Raw genomic sequence first — 16,498 nt, 5'->3', positions numbered from 1 at the left:
GCATAATAATAAAAAAATAAATATTCTTATTTGAACATAAAACGTGGTGGTACTACATACAAGTGTTGAATTGTTCACCAATTACCGGGTGTGAAGGTGCTCTGATAATTGAATGAATTGTTTATGGCTACAAACCAGACAGGATTCAATAGGATTACTTCTGTTTATAAGTCTCGTGGTATGAGTTTTACATCTATTATTTTGTATACTGGTAGCGTTGAATAATTCTGTTTCTAATAATACACTCATTTTTAGACATTGTATATTGTTAAACATAAAAGTTACTTTTTAAAGTAAGTTTTCTTTTGCTGTGTCATATATATAAGATCTCACATCTTATGCTAGTGATTCTATTACCAGAATTAGATGAGCATGGCTCAGTTACATAGAAATCAAAGTGAAGTAACAACCTGTAAATGTCTCATTGTTGGGCAAATTCCGCCTCTTCCTATGAGGAGAAGAGTTGTAGCTTATTCCACCACGCTGCTCTAATGTGGAACAAGTGGAAGAATTTGGTTGGAATTAGAGACATCCAGGATTCCTCAGGATGTTTTCCTCTACTGCCGAGCATGACATGAATGATAAACACGAAGTAAGCACGTGAAAATTCATTGGTGCGTGCCTGGGTTTGAAGCCGCAATCATCGGTTAAGATGCAAATGTTCTAACCACTGGATCGTCTCCTCTCATAGAAATAACTATAGTATAAATGTAAAGTAATATATTACATATTAAAGAAAAATAAAAACGAATATATAACTGATAGAACAAAGGAACCCTTGACATACCTAGAAACCATAGTAAACCTACTTATTAAAAGTAATTAATTAGAAGATATGCCTTTCATTGGACAAATTTTTCTCACGATTTTTTTTGATTTCGAACTAAATCTTGTTCTTTACAAATTACGACTTAAATTTATGTTGCCAGTCTTCCTATGAACATAGTAAAGTAGTTTATGTTTATATTAAAACATTAATGACATAGTGAGGCGAATAATTAAAGATAAAATATACAAATTTATTTTTTTTTATTTTTAAATTATAGTAGCAATGCCCCAAATGCCAGGCCAGGTCAGGATCGAGCCTGCGATTTTTTACATCGCTATACGGCCCGTAAATAATTACGGTGTTGACGCTTATAACTATAATGTATTCTTAGTTTCATTGAAAATACATACTAATAATTATAATACATAACGAGGGGTTAGGCTTCAACTCATCATCGTCGTCGTCATCAGACATGATGATATTCGAAAATGTAAGTCTAGTTGTTCACGTTAGTAATATATTTTTAATATTCACACCAATTCTGACACTTTTTTGTTGTCACGTGTTCTTCTACGTCATACTGACATTGCCAGCATGTACGATAAAAAAAAATCCTAATTAAAATTTTGATGCTTCGACATACATATATTTAGTGGAAATGTATTTTCGTCATCTTTTAAGCTTTAATGGCCATTTTCTAAAATCAGTAAAATTGTTCTTTCAATTATAAAACAAATCGATTTTTTAGTTACATAATTTTTGTTATTTTGTTGATAATATTATACTAAAAAACTTTACAGAAGATTATCAACAGACACAATCGTGTTACGATTTTATAATGAGAAGAAAAAAAAGTAAAGACTAATTATAATTATAACACAAAGTTATCGTTTAAATAATGTTGCCAGCATAAAAATGCGCATATAATAAACTTAAGCAAGCGTTAAGCGCACGCGCCATGCTTACGGTCTAAGAAAAAACCGTCTTAATGTTTAATTTGATGGAACCACGACCTTTGTACTGAACCACGAAATGCTAATTAGTTGCAAAAAAAACTGAATATCATAAATATTACTTGTCTATTCATGAGGTTATAAAAGCTTCCGTATAGCGGGGATTCGTTTCTTCATTTTATAATAGAGTTTCGTAATAAAGGATATTGTTATATAAATAATTAAACGAAGTTTTTTTTTTTGCTATTAATTCAAAAGCAATTGTGTGCATTTACGCCAATAATACGTGGAATTAAAGTAGTTTTTTCGTATGCAATACAGACATTTTTAGGACATAACATTGGTCTCATTAAGAGCCGTACCTTCACAAGTGTAATTATAATGTAATGAAAATAGGAGAATAGTGCAAACTTTTATTGAAAGTAAATCGTCGTAGGTTTGCCTCCTCTAGTGACTGGAGGGCTGGTTCATTTGCGCAAAGACCCTCGCTACCATTCCACGCAGTCATAATTACACAGTAGCTGTTTTTTAAATTTTATTTTTACATATTCCATGTAAATAATCTTTTGTTAAAAATATAATTGAAAAAAAATATACTGTACTAAAACGAAAATTATTTACCACACATAAAGCACGACCTAGCGCATTTAAAAAGGAGCTTTAAAAGAAACGTTTCTTAGAAAATAGCCTTTCTTGTTAATGATTTCATAAAACTGATAATTATCAATATTATCCACTGAGGATATAACCATGGCCGCAAAAACGCAACCGTAAAAAGTATTATCTCTAAACACAGTTATCGCAAATACATGATGACTACAAGGTATACACGGTACAGTATTCAATATTACATAAACGTTAAAGATTATAATCGTTTGAATCAGCAATTCAATGCAAATGAATATATACTGTTTTAATTTAATGTAACAAAATCTTTTATAATCGTATATATTTAAAAATTGAAATATCTCTTATCTGTTTGTGATTAACAGAATCTCAAAACTTTGACTACTCACCTCTCAATGGCGTTGCGGCACTTAACCTTCTATTCCGGGTTTTGTTAATTATAATAATCTTATAAAATTATTTTATAAATATTATATTACGAACGTTGCGTTTAGATGTTCGTTATTTAGTCATGCTCGAACGATGGGACAGTTTGAAAATAAAGTTGGTAAATTATTTATCATTATTTAACGTTTAAAAGTGTAGCATTACTATTTACGTCGATCGAAATGGTCGGTTTACATTTTACAGCTAGATATAGAGATCTCTCTATGATTGAGTGATTTTGTTTCATTTTAAAGTAATAAAGTGACTGTGACGTTTATTTTTCTATAATTATATAGAAATGAAGTATAGAATCATTAGACAGTCAGCCTAAGATGGACTAAAATTAATTTTATCAAAATAGCTTGTATTACGGAAGTACAGATTAGCAATTAAGAATTATTTGTGCTCTTGTTAGTACCAACATATTATCTAAAATATTATAACGGGTTTAAAAACCTAAGAGTGGGTTAGTACAGGTGAATCTTAAGTTGGTACCACTGGTTTATATCCATAACTTGTGTTTATTGGCTCGTCGATGAAACATGCACTTGTCAAATTAAATTCTGCAATATGTATATCTAATATTCTCCCTTGGAGAAATACGGTATCAGTATTTTTTTTACAAAAGCATCATGTTATGTCAACTGTCCGCTAGTGCGGTGTGACCCTAAGCCGCGTGGCTGGCGCGTGCCAGTCAGCCAATTACACTTCTCCACCTTATTGCCGTCAGCATCAGAGCGATTGAATATACGCAGCCAACTGTATCGCCTGCCAGGTCGCCATCAGTTAGGACTACTACAAACTAGTAACGTTTTAAGCAAATATTTTCATTAAATCTTTGTTTTTTTTTTCTATTTGTAAATTTCTTAGTGAATCCTTACTAGTACGAGTATAATAAAGGCGAAAGTTTGTATGTATAGATGTTTGTTACTCCTTCACGCAAAAAACTACTGCATGGATTTTAATGAAATTTTACAATAATATAGCTTATATGTCAGAATAACACATAGGCTATAATTTATAAAGATATTGTGTAAACAACACCTGACAACCAATCCCTAAAATTCGGGAGGGGCCGCGAGCAAAATCAAGTAGGTATACCAATAATCACAAATTATTAAACTTCGCTTCTTATTGGTGTTCGTATATACAACCTTTTAGTGCTGGTACAATGAAATATATAAGTATAATTATATATGAAGAATAGAATATATTGAAATTCAATAATGAAATATACCTACTGAATTTTCTCCTTTTTCTCTTGTTATGATTGAATTTGAACTTGTTTGTAAGACCCCTTATGTTTTTATACAACCTACATTTATTGACTCCGCTTCTACTTTTTGCGAAGCAGAATGTGTGAAAAATAATTTATTTATACTTGTACAGTAATATTTTTTTAATGAATATGTTATACGCAGTGATTTATTTTTATTTCTGTTGCTACAAATTAGTACTTTGCTTTAAAAAGGTTTTTTTTATATTTTAGTTTAAATATCTTAATTAGATTTAACCGGAAGTTGCCTAGAATAAAATTATGCACAAAAGTAATTTATGATATATTTCTCATCCATATCTTCGGTAACTCTTGGCGTGTCTAGTGTTATTTTAATTCACCTAGCTGATTTAGTAGCTAGGCCAAAAATCAGTGTCTCGGATTCGAATTTAGGAGGAAACCAGGAACGGAACCCAGAGCCTTGAGATCTCAGATCTGAACCCATGAATCTTGACAGTCGAATATAATATAGAACTTATTATTATGTTTGAATATTTTTAGTCTATATTGTGAATTTAGCCATATTTATAGCCAGGTATTTTCGACATTACAAACAAACATACGTCCAATCTTTCTGCTATATTAGTGCGTAGTAAAGCGAACATCTTGTTTGTATGATTACCGGTTGACAAACGTACAGACGTAGACGTGTACCGACCCGTAGCGGTAAGTGGCGAAGTGCTTCCGGTACCTAATGTACTCGTGGCTGACATGCAGTAATGCTATACAATTAGACAAACATTACAATGAAAGGAATGAAGTCACTTTGAATCAATGTACGAATTGATTTCAAAATATTATACCTCATACTTGACAATTACTATGGTTCCTTATTAGCTGTTTTGGTAACTATTTAAGATTGATGACAAATATAAGTTACATTGGCTATAGACGAAGAAGTTTCTCATTGTTCTGGTTATTGAGTTTGGATCTTAATACACCGTCGATCCGAGTACTATCCCTCCCCCCCTGTCATATGGAGGAAACACGTAAGAGCTTTTATTCAGCGAGAAAAATAAAGGATGCTTCAGTGTTAAGAACACAGGCCGGCGTGAATTTAGGGTAAGATGCGCCCGAGGTCTTATTAGACGTGTCGTCCTTCTTAATTTATATCACTATCAGGAAATATTATTGTCTGTCTAAGCAGCTTCATTGTTGAAATAAAGTTATTAAAATGTGAACCATCACAATGTTGTGACGGTTATTGGAGAGATTACTTAAGTTTCTTATTAATAATCTTAATATTTCTATTAATGTTGCAATGTCTGAAAAAACAATTATAAAATCCAGTAGAGCTATTAATTATGTAAGTAAAGATTGGAAATCACCGTAGAATAAGATTGTGAAATGTCAAATGTCAGAATATGTTAAACGATATTGACACTAATAATTATAAGATTTAAATGACATACGTATCAAAATAGCGTAACACCGTTAGTCGATTTTCAACGTTTCATGACTAAGGTTCTTACTGAATGGTTATTAATTATTGGAAATTAACTTTTCTTACCATAAAACTTAGTAATATTATCATAAAAATAATAAAAAACTTACATTTATATTTCATATTTATGTAGATTAGCAAATATTATAGATTACATTAATCGACTTTCAAATGTAATAAAAATTAAATCACCGTTATATATAAATTATATATATAAATATATTTGTTACGTAAAGTCGCTTAGTTACTTTGTAATAATTTGTAAATAAGAAAGTAGTAGATCTTAATCAAAAATTTTAAAGAATAATTTTATATGGATTCCCAATAGCTACCAGCTCTGATTACACACGGCTTGAATAAATACTACGTAAAACGCTTGAAGGTCAAACATACAAAGTAACATTATTTTTTTTATTTTGTATGTAAACCGACCAAATTATTATCACAAACGACAAACATTCATTTTTATGTATAAAGAAGACAATTACATAACTTAATTAATGAGTTTCGGTAGTAATGGGAACAGAAATCTGCTAAGGGTTGGTCTAAAATCATTCATTAATGCATTTCGGACAAGTCGAGTGTTATTAACATACTTTCAAGTTAAAATTTAAAAGATTACAAGCTTTCATCGAATCAATAATAATTATTTATGTTGTTGTTCAATGAAGTCATCTGTTTTGAAACGTTCACACGACTTGGTTTTAGTTGATCAACTACAAAATCGAAAGCGATTTGATCTTTTTGTTTACTTTAGTGTTGAATTTGTGTTGAATATATGCTTAATTTTAATACTTACCGAATAAATGCGACCAATGCTGTGATCTGTAATCGTTATAATTTAGAAAAAGCCTCAATTCAAAAGATTTGTTGTTATCGAAAGAGATGTAGAGAGCTGCTAACAGAAATGGAAAAACAAACGCTGGCCAGCGGACCGCTACACAGGGCTTACAGTTAAAATTGTTTTGTAAATAAATAAGATTGCTCTTTTTATTGATCAACTTATTTAATGTATAATATAATAGTATAATATATACGGGGTAGAAGGTAATGTACTGTAACGCATCGTGCGAGTTTCAACAAAGTGAATAGAATAAAACTTATAAAAAAATGCAAATTATACTATCTAATCTCGTGGTGATCATTCAAACGGAAGTGAAATATATTAATTGAAATAGATATTTTTTTATCGGAGTTTAGTATAAGTCGAACTTGAGTTGCTTAGCATTGTTATATATTATTTTAATTAGACGACAGTTATATTTTTCCTAGTGTATATCGTTACATAGTATAAAATAATGTCACCTCCCGCTGTCTGTCTGTCCTTTGTATGCTTAGATCTTTAAAATTACGCAACGAATTTTAAAGCGGTTTTTTTTAATAGATCGATTGATTCAAGAGGTAGAGAAACACTCAACATTTTAGAGGCTTCTAATATCTTGTCGTAAATAAAAAAAAATTGCGCTTACATTGCAATCGCTGGTCTACGAGATAGATCAAAATAATGCACTAAAGCATTGTAAACTTTAAAAAGGTCTACAAAAAGACGCAATGGTTTATGTCTTTTTCTTAGGGATAACCCACAACAACCATTTTTTTATCCTTCACTTTTTACGAAAAATAATGGCTTATTTACGAAGAGATTTTAAGCAATACAGCATTAATCCTCATCCAATTAAGCATTTATTAATAATAGCGGTTTGTATTGACATTCCTTAGTATATTTAGTATCAGCATTGCATCCGTGCGAAGCCCGGGCGGGTAGATAGTATGTAGCATTTGTACACTGTGTGTTTAAAAACTATGTTAAATATTTAATATGAAGACTGTAACAGACATTTTAAAATCTTATGTTTCGTCTTGACATTTGTGATTAATGATGCATTATGCACCGTAACAATTATATGCTCTTTGTATATAATCACGACGGTATACATTATATATACTCTAGCTACTAGCTCTACGGCTCCGTGGTGAGTAACATTTAGCTAAAGTTGAAAATTGTTGTAACAGGTGCTATATCATTTATTGAAAGCGAACAAGTCAGCGGTTCCGTAGGAAATTTTCTTTCACCGTTTATTTATAATGACGTTATGTTACACGGTACATATTTGCAAGATGTAATGATTGAAAGTGGTCCGTTTTAACTGTTAATGTTTTATTATTTTTATTATATCGGTATTTTATGGTCCGGAAACTTTTTATTGTAATAATATTATTTATATATTTATTTATAGATACATCAGATTAAAAACTTACAATTATGTTACACTTAAAACAATTTCTCAGATCTACATCATTGGCTTAAAAACTTATTGACTATATTATTAATTAACTAAACAATTTATTTTATGTAGGTAGTATATGTCATATTATTCAAGTTTAGTTTTACATATATATATTACGACTCTGCTCTAATCATCTTACACGAGTGACCGTTGTGATAAGGCCTGGCCACTTTTGAACAGTTTGATACTCTTTTTTTAAGGCTTTTTTTAAATATATACGACGAACCTTCGTCCCCATATTTTATTTCATTGGCAATTTTATCCTAATAATTTAAAAAAAAAGTACGATTATTATTCCTACTGTGCCAGCAACGACGTCGCAATTGACCACTTAGTATTAGATTGCTCATTTAGCTGTTTCCCTAAAATGAATTAAAAAAAATATAATATAATATGAATAAGGTAGGAGGTAAATGCTAGTTATTCTATAAAGAACGGTTCCCCTCCGCTAGGCAGGGGTACTTGCTTAAACGTACTCCTTTGTTGCTATTACTGCATAATTTGCATGTTCATATATCACTCAGACAGGTTGTTGGATTTCCATGTTGTCCGATTTTAAGGTAAACAACTAAACTAATAATAAAAACTTTTACTTACTAAAAATATTTGGAAGTGAAAATATATCTCTATATAACCGGTTTTTGTTAGTAATTTAATAAACACAACAAACTAGATGTGAGGGAAATTTTGAAAGTTAAATTGTGTTTATTAGACACAAACGACATACACACGTAAATTAAAAGTAGTAAGGCAAAAATATTTACAAATAAAATCATTCACAAAAATTATAATTTTTAAAAATTGACGCCACTAAATGTGATTTAAAAATAAATATTGTAAGTCTGTGAAGTATTCGCTCTGGGATCTTCAATGAAAAATAATTAGTCAATAAAATATTCTCCAAAATAATATCTCATATTGAAATTTTAGGACAAATTGTATGGTTATTAACATTCGACATTCAAATTCTAAATGATAAATTTATTTGATATGATTCTATTTAAATGCGTTAAACTAATTACATTTGAAAAATACATACATGTCATAAATGTGTCGACAACAGTGGCAAACCCACCCGTGCGTGAGAATACCCGCCCGTCCGGTTTTCTCAGAGCCCTGTGATTACTGTTTGCAAATATGTGTCTCGTAAACATCGGTGACAGTATTGTGATGTTTATGAAAACGATACGAGTCAGCATTTATAAACGCATATATATCCGAATAGATAATAAAAATGAAAATAAATAAAATATTTGGCATAGACAATATTTGTCATTAAAGCTAAAAATATTTAAATTAAAAGTGACAATTGAAATCGATATATATATAGTAACATTTGTCTATACTATGCGTAACGATAAAAGTGATGTGAACTATATTATAATATACTAACCAGGAAGCGAAATCAAGGTTTTAGGACTAATTTTAAATATTTAATTCTTCGTAATTATTTTATTACTTTGCAAATATATTTTTTTAAGTTTAAAATATAATCTTGATGTAACCAAACAAAAGATCGCTCGAAGCGCCTAGATATTTAAAGTCACAGCATTGACAAAGTATAATTAAGAGTATAAAATGCTTCACATCAATGAAATAGTTTTGTCAACTGATGTCACTGTGAACAATCAAAATCAGTTCTAAATTCAAAATATTACACGAAAACTACCATTGTGCTTAAAGAAGCAGTAACTACTAAAATAAATACGCTTTCAATATTTAAATATCTGTGGCAAATATATTTCAATTATTTAAGTATGCTAAAATTTGTAAGTTAAAAATCAATTTATAATATGCAAATCCCTTTTTTACATGTAATTAATTTAAATTACAGTATCATCCGTCGTCATAACAAATTGTATTCAACACGAATGTGTAGACCTGTTATTCGTTTTGATTACGAGTCGTGCTTTATGCTCCCGTGATTCGCGCACACGCACTCTCCCATGACGCCATCTTGTTCTTTTGGGCGGGAAAACGTAACTACGTAATGAGCCACGGTACACGTGAATACTTAATAAAGGCTGACAAATTGGTTCATATTGTTCTGTTTAAGGATTGAAATTATTTTCGAAACCAAGCGAAGCGATATCTACAACGAACAACAAAAAAATATGAGAGCCCACTGCGATAATTTTTTTGGAGTTATTGTGTATCATTTGTACGCACAAGTACGATCTTATATTATAAACTGAAAATATTTCAGTTGAAAAGTCCAATAACTATTTATTGTTCTTACATAGGATTTGAACCTAGGAACTCGGGAGCTACACCCTTACTTCGAGCCACTAGAACAACTAGGCAGCAATTTTTAAGGTATAGGTATCTGTTTTCAATATAATTTTTAAAGAAATACTTTGATAACCATAAGTTTAGCTTGATTTATTAGTAAATTAAAAAACAAAATTTCATACTTTATATTGGCAAAAACAAATTGTCGTTTACAATAAACATCGTAAAGGGATTTTTTTATTTGAATTATTACTTTGGAGATATATAAGCGATGTTTGAAAAAATGCGAACTGTTTGTTACTTAATAACGCCAGAGCGGCTGAACGGCGGTTAGTCCACCTCCTTGACGTTAAAATCTCAAAAAATCAGTGAGCGTCTACGTCGCGACGGAGTAAGCTAAAGTAACAGACTCCTTTGAGGTAAAGGTTTGGAACTAATTCCATTGATGGATCAGTGGTTTGGTGCTTACACGAGTGGCAGAATTTCATTGAAATTGAGACATGCAGGTTTCCTCGAGCAATTGAAAATTGAGGTGCTAGGCCGGGTATGTACACACAATTATCTAATCTATAGTGTTCATTTTATTTCAGTTGTTTTGAAATAAGTTCCTAGTTGTTATACATTTTTGGAGAGCTGATAAAAAGTTATGTTTTTAAAATTATCTGCAGGACAAGTTTCATAACGATATTTTTGTTTTGAAGGCATTTTTGTGGAAAAAAAAATTTAAATAATATATTTTTCCGTCGTAGCGTGTAAAGTATATTCACAGCAGACTTTAAAACCTTAGTCTAGTGTGACCTTCATATACCACAGGGCACGAGACTATAATTATACTTCTGTCCCCTGACATTTCTCGTCAGTGGTCACGGCGTCAAATCACTGGTTATATTGCGCAGATTATAGGGTTGAGAGTACTGCGCGGGCGCACGGTGACCAGAGGTCTTGAGTCAACTGTGTTGTACTAGTTAAAGTGCATAATATGTTATGTAATATATAATCTTTCTAATATTGCAAATGTGAAAGTATGTTTGCTCATATCTTTGTACTTCAATCACAGACGATAGATGCTAATTATTTTTGGTTTATATCGATTACTTATGTCATGTAATAGGTCATTTCAATATTTTAGTTAGTTCCCAAGGTTGGCGGCGCATTATAACTTACATCACGTAAGTTATGCTAAATATTACTACCAGCACCGATGTCTAATTGCGATGGTGGCGACTTACTATCGGGTTCATTTGACATATTAAGAAATAAAAAATAGGATAAGTTACTAAAATGAAAATAAAATACTAATTTCGTATCGTATATGTGCTTCGTAATCAAATATTGTGTTTATAATTCAGCGGTGAAGGAAAACATCGTGATGAAACCTGCACGTGGCGGATATATCCACACTGGAGCGACGTAGTGGTGTAAGCTGTAAGCTTTCAACTCAAAAGGCAGAGGAGGCCTCTGCCTTGCAGTGATATAATCAGGCTCTTACTTACTAATCAATATTTAGTTCAGGGTGTTTTCAAGTGTATATTATTATCTATGTTATAATATATCTCGCGCTCTGTAGTAAATAAAAACATCATTAGAAAATAAGAAGATGTCGGACGAGTTTCTGATACGTGTGATCATGTGTGTATATATTTATATCCAAAAACCCGTACGAGAGCAGTGTGATGGATTACGATCATATACGTTTTTCTTAAAACTTTCAACGCAACGGTAGAACACTTACGTGCGATACTTAAAGTTTATAACACATTTGGATTTATAACTAACCCTCAGGATCATATTGAATCAATAACGATACATAACAATAAATGAACGTTTTAAAGTTAATTTCGCATCGACGAATAGATTTTGAACTTAGCCCGGTGACTAGTTTACAGCTATAGATCACAAAATCCCAAGTTCAGTCGATGGTTGAGTTAGTAAAAAAAAATAAAATGTTCCTATAAATAAATTAGTAGTTCGTTTGTACTTTTTATATTCACGAGCCATGAAAAGTTGGAAAGCAAGTTAAGCCGTTAGTGATGCTCCTTTACGGTCTTGTCGAATTTCTTACCGAGAATTATGAATATTAAAGAATAGAATTGCACCTGTCTTTGCGCACACACTAATCTCACTTAACATTGGCTGCCGCGGCCGTCATTAATGATATTAATTTTATTTTAGAAATTTTACTGGCTTATTGACGTAAGAACTACAATAACATTAATTCAAATATCTCACCTAAGTAATATAAGAACTACTAAGATTCAAATAAAGAACTAAATTCCGTATAACGAAGAACAAAAAATAAATCCATAAAGAATCTAAGTCTAGCAAAACTGACATATTGACTTCTGTATGTTGCGGGAAATCAGTATGTAAAAAATAGAACGGAAACACCCATCGCAACGCCAAGCCCACAGCCGTACAAGACTGTAATTATTAGCTTCACCGGATACCTGGCAAAAACTTGAACGGACTCTATATCTTGTATGGAGTGCAACACGCATCCACGCTTAGAATAATTGCGCAAGCCATTTTATATTCTATCTTAAGACGTGAAGAGGTCATAATCCCGTGCTAGTGTTGTGAAGTATTGGTGGTTATAGTAAGAAAGTACTCGCTTCCGTAAGCGACCGACTAATAACTGGCACGAGCCAAACATTAATATGATGGGAAGAGAAAAACAAAATTACTGCTCCAGCGCATACTGTATCATTAAGGTGAACACAGACGTATTTTCTTTTACTTTTTATTTGACTACGGCTATCAAGGAGGATAATGTGTTTGACATGTATGTGACAATGTTTAATTTGTACTAATATTATAAATGCGAAAGTAACTCTTTCTGTTTTTATGACTGTTACGCTTTCACAGTTAAATCACTGAACCGAATTTGATAGAGTTTGGTATGAAGCAAGGTGGAAGAATATAGGCTACGTTTTATACCAAAAACCTACGGCCGCTGCCACTACTAAAATATAAAAATATCGGAGCGCTATGGCGCGAATAGAATACTTAATAGGTATTTATGAAAGGGGTTGACATGCAAGGAATAGAGTTTATTTTTTATTTTTACTTTGTTATGATTATGTAGCTTCGACAAGGAATTCGAACATTCATATATATGTGGAATATATATATATATATATATCAATGAATCCATAGTAACTTATTGTTATGAATAAAAAGTGACGAGGTCTTTGCCCAGCGGTGATACTAATAATTTAATATTATGTGAAAAAAATTACGTGAATTAAAAAAATATAAAAATGGGGCTATGATATTAAACATTATATTATGAGTGTAAAAATGTCCTTTATATATAAAGAAAATGTTGCTAGCATTCTTGCCACCATTCCACGCGGTCAAGATTTATACAGTAACTATTTTTAATTCATATTTATATAAATTTAAGCACTTAAATAATTCTTATATAAAGATATATATATTATCATTTAATTTAAAACATATTACAGTTCATTTATATGGTTTGCGTAGTATGTTTTATTTGTTGAATTGAGTTTACTATTCCATTTTATAGTTCGATTTTATTGTTTTTTTTTTTATATACATCGTGATGAAATCTTTTATGTTTCAATATAGACTGTTATTATGTTTCTTAGATTATATAAAATAAAATTCAATTGTATGAAATGTTGATTTATCTTATATATTTATATTTGCAATTATAACAGGTATTTCTATTTCAATATATTTAAAAGGTTACGTGGAGTTAATGACATTACAACTAGAGTTCCATGGTTGGCAGCGCAATGCCAATTCTAAGTATGCTCAATATATAAAAAAATATATTGTACGCAGTGTACTTTCAATCACAATTTAAAAAAAAGTGATTAAGAATGCGTATTACGTAGCCGGTAAAAAGTATGTAGATAGTATTCGTTGATTTTCGTGTAGGATGAATATTTAATTAACGATGTAACTGATTATTATCGGAAAAGAGTCACTACTGATTTTAGTGCCGGTTCTTCACAGTAGAATCTACACTCCGGGCTTTATGCAAGCCCATCTTGGTAGGTACCACCCACAAATCAGATATTCTACCGTCAAACAGCAGTACTCAGTATTTTTGTGTTACGGTTTGAAGGTTGAGTGAGCCAGTGTAACTAGGCACAAGGGTCATAACACCTTAGTTCTAAAGGTTGGTGGCGCATTGGTTAATATTTCTTACAACACCATTATCTATGGGTAGTGGTGACCACTTACCATCAAGTGGGACCATCTGTATATCACCAAATTTACTCGTCCATACCATAAAAAAAATAAAAATAATCAAATATTTATTTTTTAAATAGATTTTATTATTTCATCTTGTAAGTAGGTACTTAGGAATTCTTAACTATATAAAGTAAAATAAATCCACACATCGTAATACCTTGTGTCGAATCATACCACTTGTTAAGCCAGCAGTCAGCGCTCGTCAAAACAATGCCACAAATCATCGGCTATTAGACGAGGTGAATCAATTTTAAAGTCATCAACTATCTCTGTATATATGCTGTTATGGTTCGTGCCGTGTTCGTCTTTTGGAGAGTTTTATAATTTTATAACTTCATTGGTTTTTAGGGTCAGGGAAAACCTAAAATAAGTTTTAATTTTTCTCGTCTACTTTTAAGACACAAAACATGTGTTAATTTTTCTCGTGCTATCTTTTAAGTGTAAATTAATATACACCGTTTAGTTGTAGCATTAAGTTGTTGGGTGATATAGTGATACCATTTTTTTTTGTCATTATAGTTTTATTGAGCATACATTTTGATTAGATCTAATTTATAAGCATGGCTACAGGCTGCGTAGCATAGAAATGCAATGCAAACTTTTTTAAATTAAATCTAAAGTCGCGTTTGCATATTAAAAGAGTATTTGATGTTATGCTGGAGTTGAACGAGGAATAGACTCACCGACCACTAATGGCAAGAGCGAGCGATAAATATTCATCGCAGCAAAAACACGGTGCGCGCACGCGCCGACGCCAGACATCGCGCTTTCTTCTCGTTGGCTAAGGATTTGTATTTCATGGAGAAGGCTCTTATATTAATTTTAATCAGAATTAAATCTAATAATAATATAGGAAATCAAAGAAAAAGGAACCTATTAAAAAAAAGGATAGGTTATCGAAGCTGTTCGGATTTCGAAATAATATAAAATGAAATTGACACTTATTATAATTTTAAAAATATATTAAAAATAAACTTGTTAATGATAAAAAAAACGTGTCACATAAATTTCTTAATAATGTAAAAAATTAAAATTTAAAATATCAATACAAATTGAATAAAAAATACATTTTTTTGTATATTATTAGATCGATGTTAGTAGTTCCACGGTCTAGCCATGGTCGGTGTGGACGGTGCGCTCTCGATCGCCGCAGGTCAGCGCTAGAAAAAGTTATGCGTCCAATGTATGTGTGCGTACGAACGCAGTTTTACTTTAATACGTGTAAGTTGAGTTGTAAAAGAAATAATATATGTAATGTTCTATGTAAATAATTATTAGAGAAACATTTGATGGAAATTATGTTCCTAGTTGTGAATATTATGCTGAATGAGAATTGAACATTTTCGAATGAATGTTGTTACAAAGATTTAATAATCTTTTTGTCTTGACCTTGAACACATGACCTGACCTAAAATATTTACGCGATAAAATGAGAAATTTACGAAACTAAAAAAAAATAATGAAGCAATTTATTTTTAGTATATCTGTTAGCTGGGTTCTATGCAATTTAGTTCATTTAGTAGGAGTGATATTTAATCATTATTCATGAATCTAACGTTAATATTTATGTTATTTAATTAAAAGTGACAAACAAGACAAGCGTAAAATTACTAGCTACTTATTCAAAACCAAAACAGCGTAAGTAACTTATCAGCAGGTAAATCTTTACAAGTTTAGTTAGTTCGTAAGATCTAAGAAATAGTAAGCATTAAGAATTAGTAGAACACGTTTTATATTACAAAATTATGCAATTAATTAATTTTTATACAATGTTATTCTTCTTGCATTTAAAATGCCAACGAACCAGCTATCAATGAATATTGAACCCATACTCGTACGAAAACAACTAATCTATTCAAGTGGCTAGTTGTAGAGGTCGTGACATGTGTGACAAGAAAGCATATACACGTAAAACATGCGTCAAAAGAGGACAGTAAGATCGCCGATGTTTGGGTCATAAGGCTACCGATATGTCATAACCTGTTAAAATGAAATGGCAATACGCTTTGCGGCGAACGAGGGAAAGGGAGCGCTACTACAATGACGTGAAGGGTTAGATGTCAAGCAATGTGTCGTGGCCTGTGGGAGGAGGATAGAAATATATTTTTATCGTTCGAAAGTGAAGGACAGTTATATAGAGGTCAAAAGACGAGCGTCGGCAACCCTGACCTCTGAAGCCGAGTTGTGGGCCGTACTCGGGTTTAAGAAAGGCGGTAAATAAAATGTTTAAAATGTTTCTCGGGAACGCAGATC

General features: G+C 31.4%; 1 protein-coding gene across 1 annotated transcript in view; it reads left to right on the top strand.

Moving 5' to 3' along the window:
* LOC113403479 (ataxin-2) overlaps nucleotides 1-16,498 on the top strand; it is a 231,225-nt gene that overhangs the window by 18,119 nt on the left and 196,608 nt on the right. The window lies entirely within an intron of this gene.

This window comes from Vanessa tameamea, chromosome 13, assembly GCF_037043105.1.
Source record: "Vanessa tameamea isolate UH-Manoa-2023 chromosome 13, ilVanTame1 primary haplotype, whole genome shotgun sequence".
In the NCBI taxonomy this organism is placed as follows: domain Eukaryota; kingdom Metazoa; phylum Arthropoda; class Insecta; order Lepidoptera; family Nymphalidae; genus Vanessa; species Vanessa tameamea.
This window is presented reverse-complemented; position numbering and strand designations above follow the sequence as displayed.